Below are 9,461 nucleotides of genomic sequence, written 5' to 3'. Positions count from 1 at the left end.
CACTGAGCAGCCACACTGCCTGATGAAGATCTAACCAGATCGAAACGTCGCGACCTACACACCGAGAAAAAGGACAAGCTTCCACCTCCAGCAAGAACCAGAAGGACGAACCCTCCCTCCACGGAAGAGAACTCTCTCCACAGAGGACCAACAAGGAGCAAAACTGACTTAGGTTGATACCTTACTCAGTTTACTCAGGAGACCTTCACAAAGGACCTCTCCACACGCTGCAGCAGCCCTCCAGCAGAAACAGCACTCCGGAGGACTCAGCCTACAGCACAAAAACACAAATCTAACACAGGTCGATACCTAACGGTGCCAACTAAAGCCTTGTTAAATTTGTTAGGTAAGTATGAGCCACAAAGGTAGACGCCAGCCCCGGGCTGACAACACACACTACCAGAGAGGCTACACCACAGCACACACACAGCACCACAGGAAAAGACAAATGACACAGTGTCAGAGCTCTTTTCAAATCACGGTGAGAATAATGTTTAATTTGATCCGTATGGTACACCACCTGCGCAATATTACTGTCAGCGTGGACCACAACAAAGAGTCCAGACCGGATCCTCCCAGCCTGCTACGCAAGATGAAGGAACTGATGGATCTCATCAAACCAGCTTGCCCGACAGGGAAAACCTTGCTCCTCCTGGAAGGCAATGCTAGAAACTGGGGCTACAATACTCGAGTAATCCTTGATGGACACTACACTGATGAGATCGACAGACTGTCCGCAGAGCTCTCCCAGGTGCTCACAGGAAACTGGAGAGAACCATGGGAAGTAGCTCAACGCTGGGCCTGGAACAACCTCGGCAAGAGACTGCACAGGAGCTCTCTGGAGCACACCAGGGCCATCATCATCAGCGTAAACAGCCCCAAAACAACACCTTCACAGCCACCGACCACCACTCAGAACCGGTACAGCGTGCTGACGGAGGAAACCGAGAGGGAGACAGAGACCGGCAACAGCTCTCAGAGTGCTAGCACAGGAGAGAATGAAAATCCTGCCCCCTGGACGATCCCTCCAAGGATCGCCCCTGCAGACACGCCGGCACTGTCACAGACAGAATTCCCTCAGATTCCAAAAACCCGACGCACGCCGAACAACAGGAGCCGTGAGAATAAAAAGAGGAGCAACGCAGAACCAGCCGCGACTCCCCCTCCGGCCTTCCAGCCGTCTGAGATTTCCCCGGCAGGCTCACCACTTGCACCTTCTTCCCTGCAGCTCTCTACCCACTCGGTCACTCCAACACCTAGACCGAGATCCCGCCTGCATGCCTCCCCCACTGCCTCTGCATCCTGCGCGCCTGCCTCCCTCATCTCCCCAGCATCTAACTTGGATGCTTCTCTCCTCCCTTCTCACTCTCCATTTTCTGCTTCCCTCCTCTCTACCCACACCTCTCACTCATCTGTGCCTAATCTTAACCTTTCACCCTGCATGCCTGACCTGAACCCTCCTGCCTTATCTATTAACCTTTCCCTCGACCCTAACTCTAACCCTAACCAAATTCCATCTTCTCTCTCTACCCCGGCTCCTGCTGCCTCGTCTCCTAATCCTTCCCCTGACTCTAACCCTAACCCACCTCCATCCTCTCCCTCGCTCCCGTCTCCTGCTGCCTTGTCCCCTAATCTTTCCCCGGACACTAACCCTAACTTGAATCAACTTTCATCCTCTCTCTCCATCCCGTTTCCTGACCTCTCCACTGCAACGGCTTCTCCAGCCTCCTCTCCCTCCTCCCCCACTCCTCCCAGGGCGCACATCTTCCCCGTAGTAACTGTACAACGGACACTAGTCTCTACCGAGACTCCCAAAACAACTTACAGACCAACACGCCACCCAAACACCAGTAGGAAAAACCTGGATTGGTCCCTGAAAACCCGGAAAAGTTGTCTCATCATCGGTGACTCGAATCTGGCTAACATCCCACCACACACGAACGAGGATGTCCAGATTGACAGCTATCCGGGCGCTAAATTCTCCCACGTGGAACCGCTGCTACAAGCACACAGGGACAACACCACGGTGAAGAAAGTAGTGCTCTCTTTCGGGATCAATAACAGGGAAAACAAACCAAAGGAAACAACAATAAAGCAGGTGCAGAAGGCTCGCAGAGCATCCAAACTTGCATTCCCGGACGCAGAAATCTACATCCCGGTGATCAACTACTCGGACACACTACCCCCGGAACAACAGAGGAACCTGGATACACTGAATAAGTACATCATGGAGAATACGAATCACATCCCAAAACTGCGGAAACAGGACTTTAAAACAGCAAGGGACAACGTCCACTGGACCACAGAAACAGCAGAAAAGATGCTGCAACACTGGATGACGCATTTAAACTAGACATCCCCACAAGCCTACAAACTGAGGAGGGGAGCAAGAACATAGTACTCCTGGCCAACAACTTTCAACCGACAGAGCCCCAAATAAAACTACTGGAAAAAGGACTTTCCTTCATCCCCACGCTAGATATCCACAAACAACAGAGGAATAACCTAAGACAGGACATAGGAATATACCACAGGAAACTAAAACTGGCAGCCTTTTTCCAAAACAAGAGAAAAAAGGACAGGATACCCTTCATGCCCACATCCAAATGGGAGCCTAGAGGGGGACAAATTGCCCAGGAAATCACCGACTTGATCACCCTAGACAGGGAAGCACTAGACGTACTGCCAGAACAACATAGAGATCACTGTAACCTAACGCAGGAGGAGGTAACAGCCCTCAGGAACCTAGCCAAAAACAGAAACATAGTCATTAAACCAGCAGACAAGGGAAGCGCTATAGTGATCATGGACAGAGAACAGTACATCTGGGAGGCTGAGAGACAGCTCAACAACCAGGAACACCACAGGAAACTACAGGAACCCACTTACCTAAAAACGGTGGAGGACATAAATAAAATCATAGATACGCTGTTGGACAAAAAATACATAAATACGAAACAGAGCAGCTACCTAAAGGGAAAAGAAGCACCCAGAGCCAGGATATTCTACCTACTACCCAAGATTCACAAAGCACCAGACACATGGCCTAAACCGTATGAGATTCCATCAGGAAGGCCGATTGTCTCTGACTGCAACAGTGAATCCTACAGGACGGCAGAATACATAGATTTCTTTCTAAATCCTCTGTCGAACCGCCATCCTAGCTACATAAAGGACACCTATGATTTTGTAGCCAAAATCAGAGGCATCACCGTCCCACAGTCTGCGTTTTTATTCAGTATAGATGTAGACAGCCTATACACCAACATAGAAACAACAGAGGGACTAAAAGCAGTTAGGAAATGGTTCAACAAATACCCGGACAAAGGCAGACCGGATGCAGAAATCCTGGAACTCCTGTTCATCAACCTGACGAAAAACGACTTTGAATTCAACCAGGAATTTTACCTCCAAATCAAAGGGACAGCAATGGGCAAGAAATTCGCACCAGCCTATGCGGACATTTACATGGCTGACTGGGAAGAAACAGTCTTCGAGAAATGCACACACAAACCCACACACTACTTTAGATATTTAGATGACATCTGGGGCACATGGACACACGGCACAGACACATTTTTAGACTTCATGAACATCTTAAACACGCACCACACATCGATCAAAGTTAAACACACCACACATAACTCCTCAATTAATTTCTTAGACACCACCACATACAAAGGCCCTGATTTTAACCGCACTAACACATTAGACACAAAGGTTTATTTCAAAGATACTGACACACATTCATTACTACACAAAAACAGCTTCCACCCAAAACACACATTCAGAGGACTTGTTAAATCCCAACTCTTAAGATTCCACAGAATCTGCAGCCAGTCCACGGAATTTGAAAAGGCCACTCAGACTCTATATGGGTCGTTGAGGAAAAGAGGCTACGCCCGGAGCTTCCTGAGGAAAATCCGAAAGTCGTTTCTGGAAACAAAGGAGAAGAACCTCAAAACTCCCATCCCCCTGATAACAACTTACTCGAGCCTAAGTATCCACATTAACAACAGAATCAAAAGGAACTTTGAAGACACTCAAAGGAACAATTCTGTGATGCAGGAATTTAGGATCATATCAGCATATAGGAAAAACAAAAACTTACAGGACATCTTAGTCAAAAGTAAACTAAAACCAAAACCGGGACAACCACACAAAAACAAACCGCAGTTCTTTAAAGAGAAAAAATCTGTAAAGAACAGGGGAACCAAACAGGTATTTCCCATCCTCCAGAAAATCAATCTGGACACAAGAAACTGCGTGTACATCATCACATGCAACAAATGCGGGAGCCAGTACATAGGAGAAACAGGGAATTCCATCCGAATCCGACTGGCACAACACAGATATAACATTAAGAACCAGAAAGAAATGCACACTAAATTAGTCCCACATTTTCTGGAACACGGCCTTCAATCACTAGAAGTGAGCGGACTCGAACACAACATTAATTGGACAGCTGCACAACGGCAGCAGACAGAGAGATACTGGATTCGTCAACTCGACACCAGATATCCCACTGGACTGAACATGAAATAAATTTGACATGCTTTCTCAGCCCGACCTGCCGAGTATCAGAGTGAGGTTGGAATCAGGGAATCCACAGATGGCCTATGCATTCCCTGTCTTTTTTAGAAGCACAAGTCAGTTAAAACTGACAGCTCTAGAAAGCAGGATCCGTTGTCCCGAACCTAACCCCTAACCCTAACCCCTAACCCTAACCCTAACCCTATACACCAACATAGAAACAACAGAGGGACTAAAAGCAGTTAGGAAATGGTTCAACAAATACCCGGACAAAGACAGACCGGATGCAGAAATCCTGGAACTCCTGTTCATCAACCTGACGAAAAACGACTTTGAATTCAACCAGGAATTTTACCTCCAAATCAAAGGGACAGCAATGGGCAAGAAATTCGCACCAGCCTATGCGGACATTTACATGGCTGACTGGGAAGAAACAGTCTTCGAGAAATGCACACACAAACCCACACACTACTTTAGATATTTAGATGACATCTGGGGCACATGGACACACGGCACAGACACATTTTTAGACTTCATGAACATCTTAAACACGCACCACACATCGATCAAAGTTAAACACACCACACATAACTCCTCAATTAATTTCTTAGACACCACCACATACAAAGGCCCTGATTTTAACCGCACTAACACATTAGACACAAAGGTTTATTTCAAAGATACTGACACACATTCATTACTACACAAAAACAGCTTCCACCCAAAACACACATTCAGAGGACTTGTTAAATCCCAACTCTTAAGATTCCACAGAATCTGCAGCCAGTCCACGGAATTTGAAAAGGCCACTCAGACTCTATATGGGTCGTTGAGGAAAAGAGGCTACGCCCGGAGCTTCCTGAGGAAAATCCGAAAGTCGTTTCTGGAAACAAAGGAGAAGAACCTCAAAACTCCCATCCCCCTGATAACAACTTACTCGAGCCTAAGTATCCACATTAACAACAGAATCAAAAGGAACTTTGAAGACACTCAAAGGAACAATTCTGTGATGCAGGAATTTAGGATCATATCAGCATATAGGAAAAACAAAAACTTACAGGACATCTTAGTCAAAAGTAAACTAAAACCAAAACCGGGACAACCACACAAAAACAAACCGCAGTTCTTTAAAGAGAAAAAATCTGTAAAGAACAGGGGAACCAAACAGGTATTTCCCATCCTCCAGAAAATCAATCTGGACACAAGAAACTGCGTGTACATCATCACATGCAACAAATGCGGGAGCCAGTACATAGGAGAAACAGGGAATTCCATCCGAATCCGACTGGCACAACACAGATATAACATTAAGAACCAGAAAGAAATGCACACTAAATTAGTCCCACATTTTCTGGAACACGGCCTTCAATCACTAGAAGTGAGCGGACTCGAACACAACATTAATTGGACAGCTGCACAACGGCAGCAGACAGAGAGATACTGGATTCGTCAACTCGACACCAGATATCCCACTGGACTGAACATTAAATAAATTTGACATGCTTTCTCAGCCCGACCTGCCGAGTATCAGAGTGAGGTTTGAATCAGGGAATCCACAGATGGCCTATGCATTCCCTGTCTTTTTTAGAAGCACAAGTCAGTTAAAACTGACAGCTCTAGAAAGCAGGATCCGTTGTCCCGAACCTAACCCAACACTGGATGACGCATTTAAACTAGACATCCCCACAAGCCTACAAACTGAGGAGGGGAGCAAGAACATAGTACTCCTGGCCAACAACTTTCAACCGACAGAGCCCCAAATAAAACTACTGGAAAAAGGACTTTCCTTCATCCCCACGCTAGATATCCACAAACAACAGAGGAATAACCTAAGACAGGACATAGGAATATACCACAGGAAACTAAAACTGGCAGCCTTTTTCCAAAACAAGAGAAAAAAGGACAGGATACCCTTCATGCCCACATCCAAATGGGAGCCTAGAGGGGGACAAATTGCCCAGGAAATCACCGACTTGATCACCCTAGACAGGGAAGCACTAGACGTACTGCCAGAACAACATAGAGATCACTGTAACCTAACGCAGGAGGAGGTAACAGCCCTCAGGAACCTAGCCAAAAACAGAAACATAGTCATTAAACCAGCAGACAAGGGAAGCGCTATAGTGATCATGGACAGAGAACAGTACATCTGGGAGGCTGAGAGACAGCTCAACAACCAGGAACACTACAGGAAACTACAGGAACCCACTTACCTAAAAACGGTGGAGGACATAAATAAAATCATAGATACGCTGTTGGACAAAAAATACATAAATACGAAACAGAGCAGCTACCTAAAAGGAAAAGAAGCACCCAGAGCCAGGATATTCTACCTACTACCCAAGATTCACAAAGCACCAGACACATGGCCTAAACCGTATGAGATTCCATCAGGAAGGCCGATTGTCTCTGACTGCAACAGTGAATCCTACAGGACGGCAGAATACATAGATTTCTTTCTAAATCCTCTGTCGAACCGCCATCCTAGCTACATAAAGGACACCTATGATTTTGTAGCCAAAATCAGAGGCATCACCGTCCCACAGTCTGCGTTTTTATTCAGTATAGATGTAGACAGCCTATACACTAACATAGAAACAACCGAGGGACTAAAAGCAGTTAGGAAATGGTTCAACAAATACCCGGACAAAGACAGACCGGATGCAGAAATCCTGGAACTCCTGTTCATCAACCTGACGAAAAACGACTTTGAATTCAACCAGGAATTTTACCTCCAAATCAAAGGGACAGCAATGGGCAAGAAATTCGCACCAGCCTATGCGGACATTTACATGGCTGACTGGGAAGAAACAGTCTTCGAGAAATGCACACACAAACCCACACACTACTTTAGATATTTAGATGACATCTGGGGCACATGGACACACGGCACAGACACATTTTTAGACTTCATGAACATCTTAAACACGCACCACACATCGATCAAAGTTAAACACACCACACATAACTCCTCAATTAATTTCTTAGACACCACCACATACAAAGGCCCTGATTTTAACCGCACTAACACATTAGACACAAAAGTTTATTTCAAAGATACTGACACACATTCATTACTACACAAAAACAGCTTCCACCCAAAACACACATTCAGAGGACTTGTTAAATCCCAACTCTTAAGATTCCACAGAATCTGCAGCCAGTCCACGGAATTTGAAAAGGCCACTCAGACTCTATATGGGTCGTTGAGGAAAAGAGGCTACGCCCGGAGCTTCCTGAGGAAAATCCGAAAGTCGTTTCTGGAAACAAAGGAGAAGAACCTCAAAACTCCCATCCCCCTGATAACAACTTACTCGAGCCTAAGTATCCACATTAACAACAGAATCAAAAGGAACTTTGAAGACACTCAAAGGAACAATTCTGTGCTGCAGGAATTTAGGATCATATCAGCATATAGGAAAAACAAAAACTTACAGGACATCTTAGTCAAAAGTAAACTAAAACCAAAACCGGGACAACCACACAAAAACAAACCGCAGTTCTTTAAAGAGAAAAAATCTGTAAAGAACAGGGGAACCAAACAGGTATTTCCCATCCTCCAGAAAATCAATCTGGACACAAGAAACTGCGTGTACATCATCACATGCAACAAATGCGGGAGCCAGTACATAGGAGAAACAGGGAATTCCATCCGAATCCGACTGGCACAACACAGATATAACATTAAGAACCAGAAAGAAATGCACACTAAATTAGTCCCACATTTTCTGGAACACGGCCTTCAATCACTAGAAGTGAGCGGACTCGAACACAACATTAATTGGACAGCTGCACAACGGCAGCAGACAGAGAGATACTGGATTCGTCAACTCGACACCAGATATCCCACTGGACTGAACATTAAATAAATTTGACATGCTTTCTCAGCCCGACCTGCCGAGTATCAGAGTGAGGTTTGAATCAGGGAATCCACAGATGGCCTATGCATTCCCTGTCTTTTTTAGAAGCACAAGTCAGTTAAAACTGACAGCTCTAGAAAGCAGGATCCGTTGTCCCGAACCTAACCCAATTGGCTATCCTAACCTTAACCATTCGAGGCTCATGCCTAAGCACAAACCCTCCACTTGAAGATCACACTCATCCATCTTCATCTCAGCTGACTCAGCTGCTAACAACTTTCTGGGGGACACTTTTTGGGTGTGACACATTGTGAAATTTTCACTACTCCCATTGACTTATATGGGGAAATTTTCAGTTTGGCCATAACTCCAGAACCATGAGTCGTAGAGACTCAGGGGTGGTACCATTGGACTCGCAGGTGCCACAAATGGGGGGGGGGGGGGGGGGGTAGGTCAAGATCCCATCTCGCTATCTCATTTCCCTGAGGATCGCACATCTTGCGATTTTGTTTTGGCCAGAACTTTTGAACTGTACGTCGTAGAGACTCAAGAGTGCTACTGTTGGACTCGGGTCAGGGTTAGAACGCAAATACAAGCAGCTGAAATGATATTCTCCAAACGGTGTCTGGGCTCAGCCGTAGAGATTGGGTAAGGAGCTCAGACACCTGGAGGGAGCTCGGAGTACAGCCTCTTCTCCTTTACTGCTACTCCTGGGCGTCTGCCTTTGGAGGTTTTCCGGGCACGTCCAACTGGGAGGAGACCCTTGGGCAGACCCAGAGCTCGTTGGAGGGACTATATATCCTGTCTGGACTGGGAACGCCTCAGAATCCCCCAGGAGTGGCTTGAAAATGTTAGTGGGGAGAGACCTGGGTCACATAGCTTAGCCTGCTGCCACCATGATCCGGCCCCTCATGAGCCCTGCAACTTGGTTGCCATGTAAATATTGCACACTGGGTTTGGTTCGATGCACAACTTAAATTACTAATGGCACTTGGCACTTTGATAGTGGTATTTGCACTTTATTAGCGATCTTTGCACAGTACATTTTTCACATTGCATATTTGCACA

Source organism: Semicossyphus pulcher, unplaced genomic scaffold, assembly GCF_022749685.1.
Source record: "Semicossyphus pulcher isolate SPU_LCO1_2020_fin unplaced genomic scaffold, fSemPul1.0.p SCAF_17, whole genome shotgun sequence".
Taxonomy (NCBI): Eukaryota; Metazoa; Chordata; class Actinopteri; order Labriformes; family Labridae; genus Semicossyphus; species Semicossyphus pulcher.
This window is presented reverse-complemented; position numbering follows the sequence as displayed.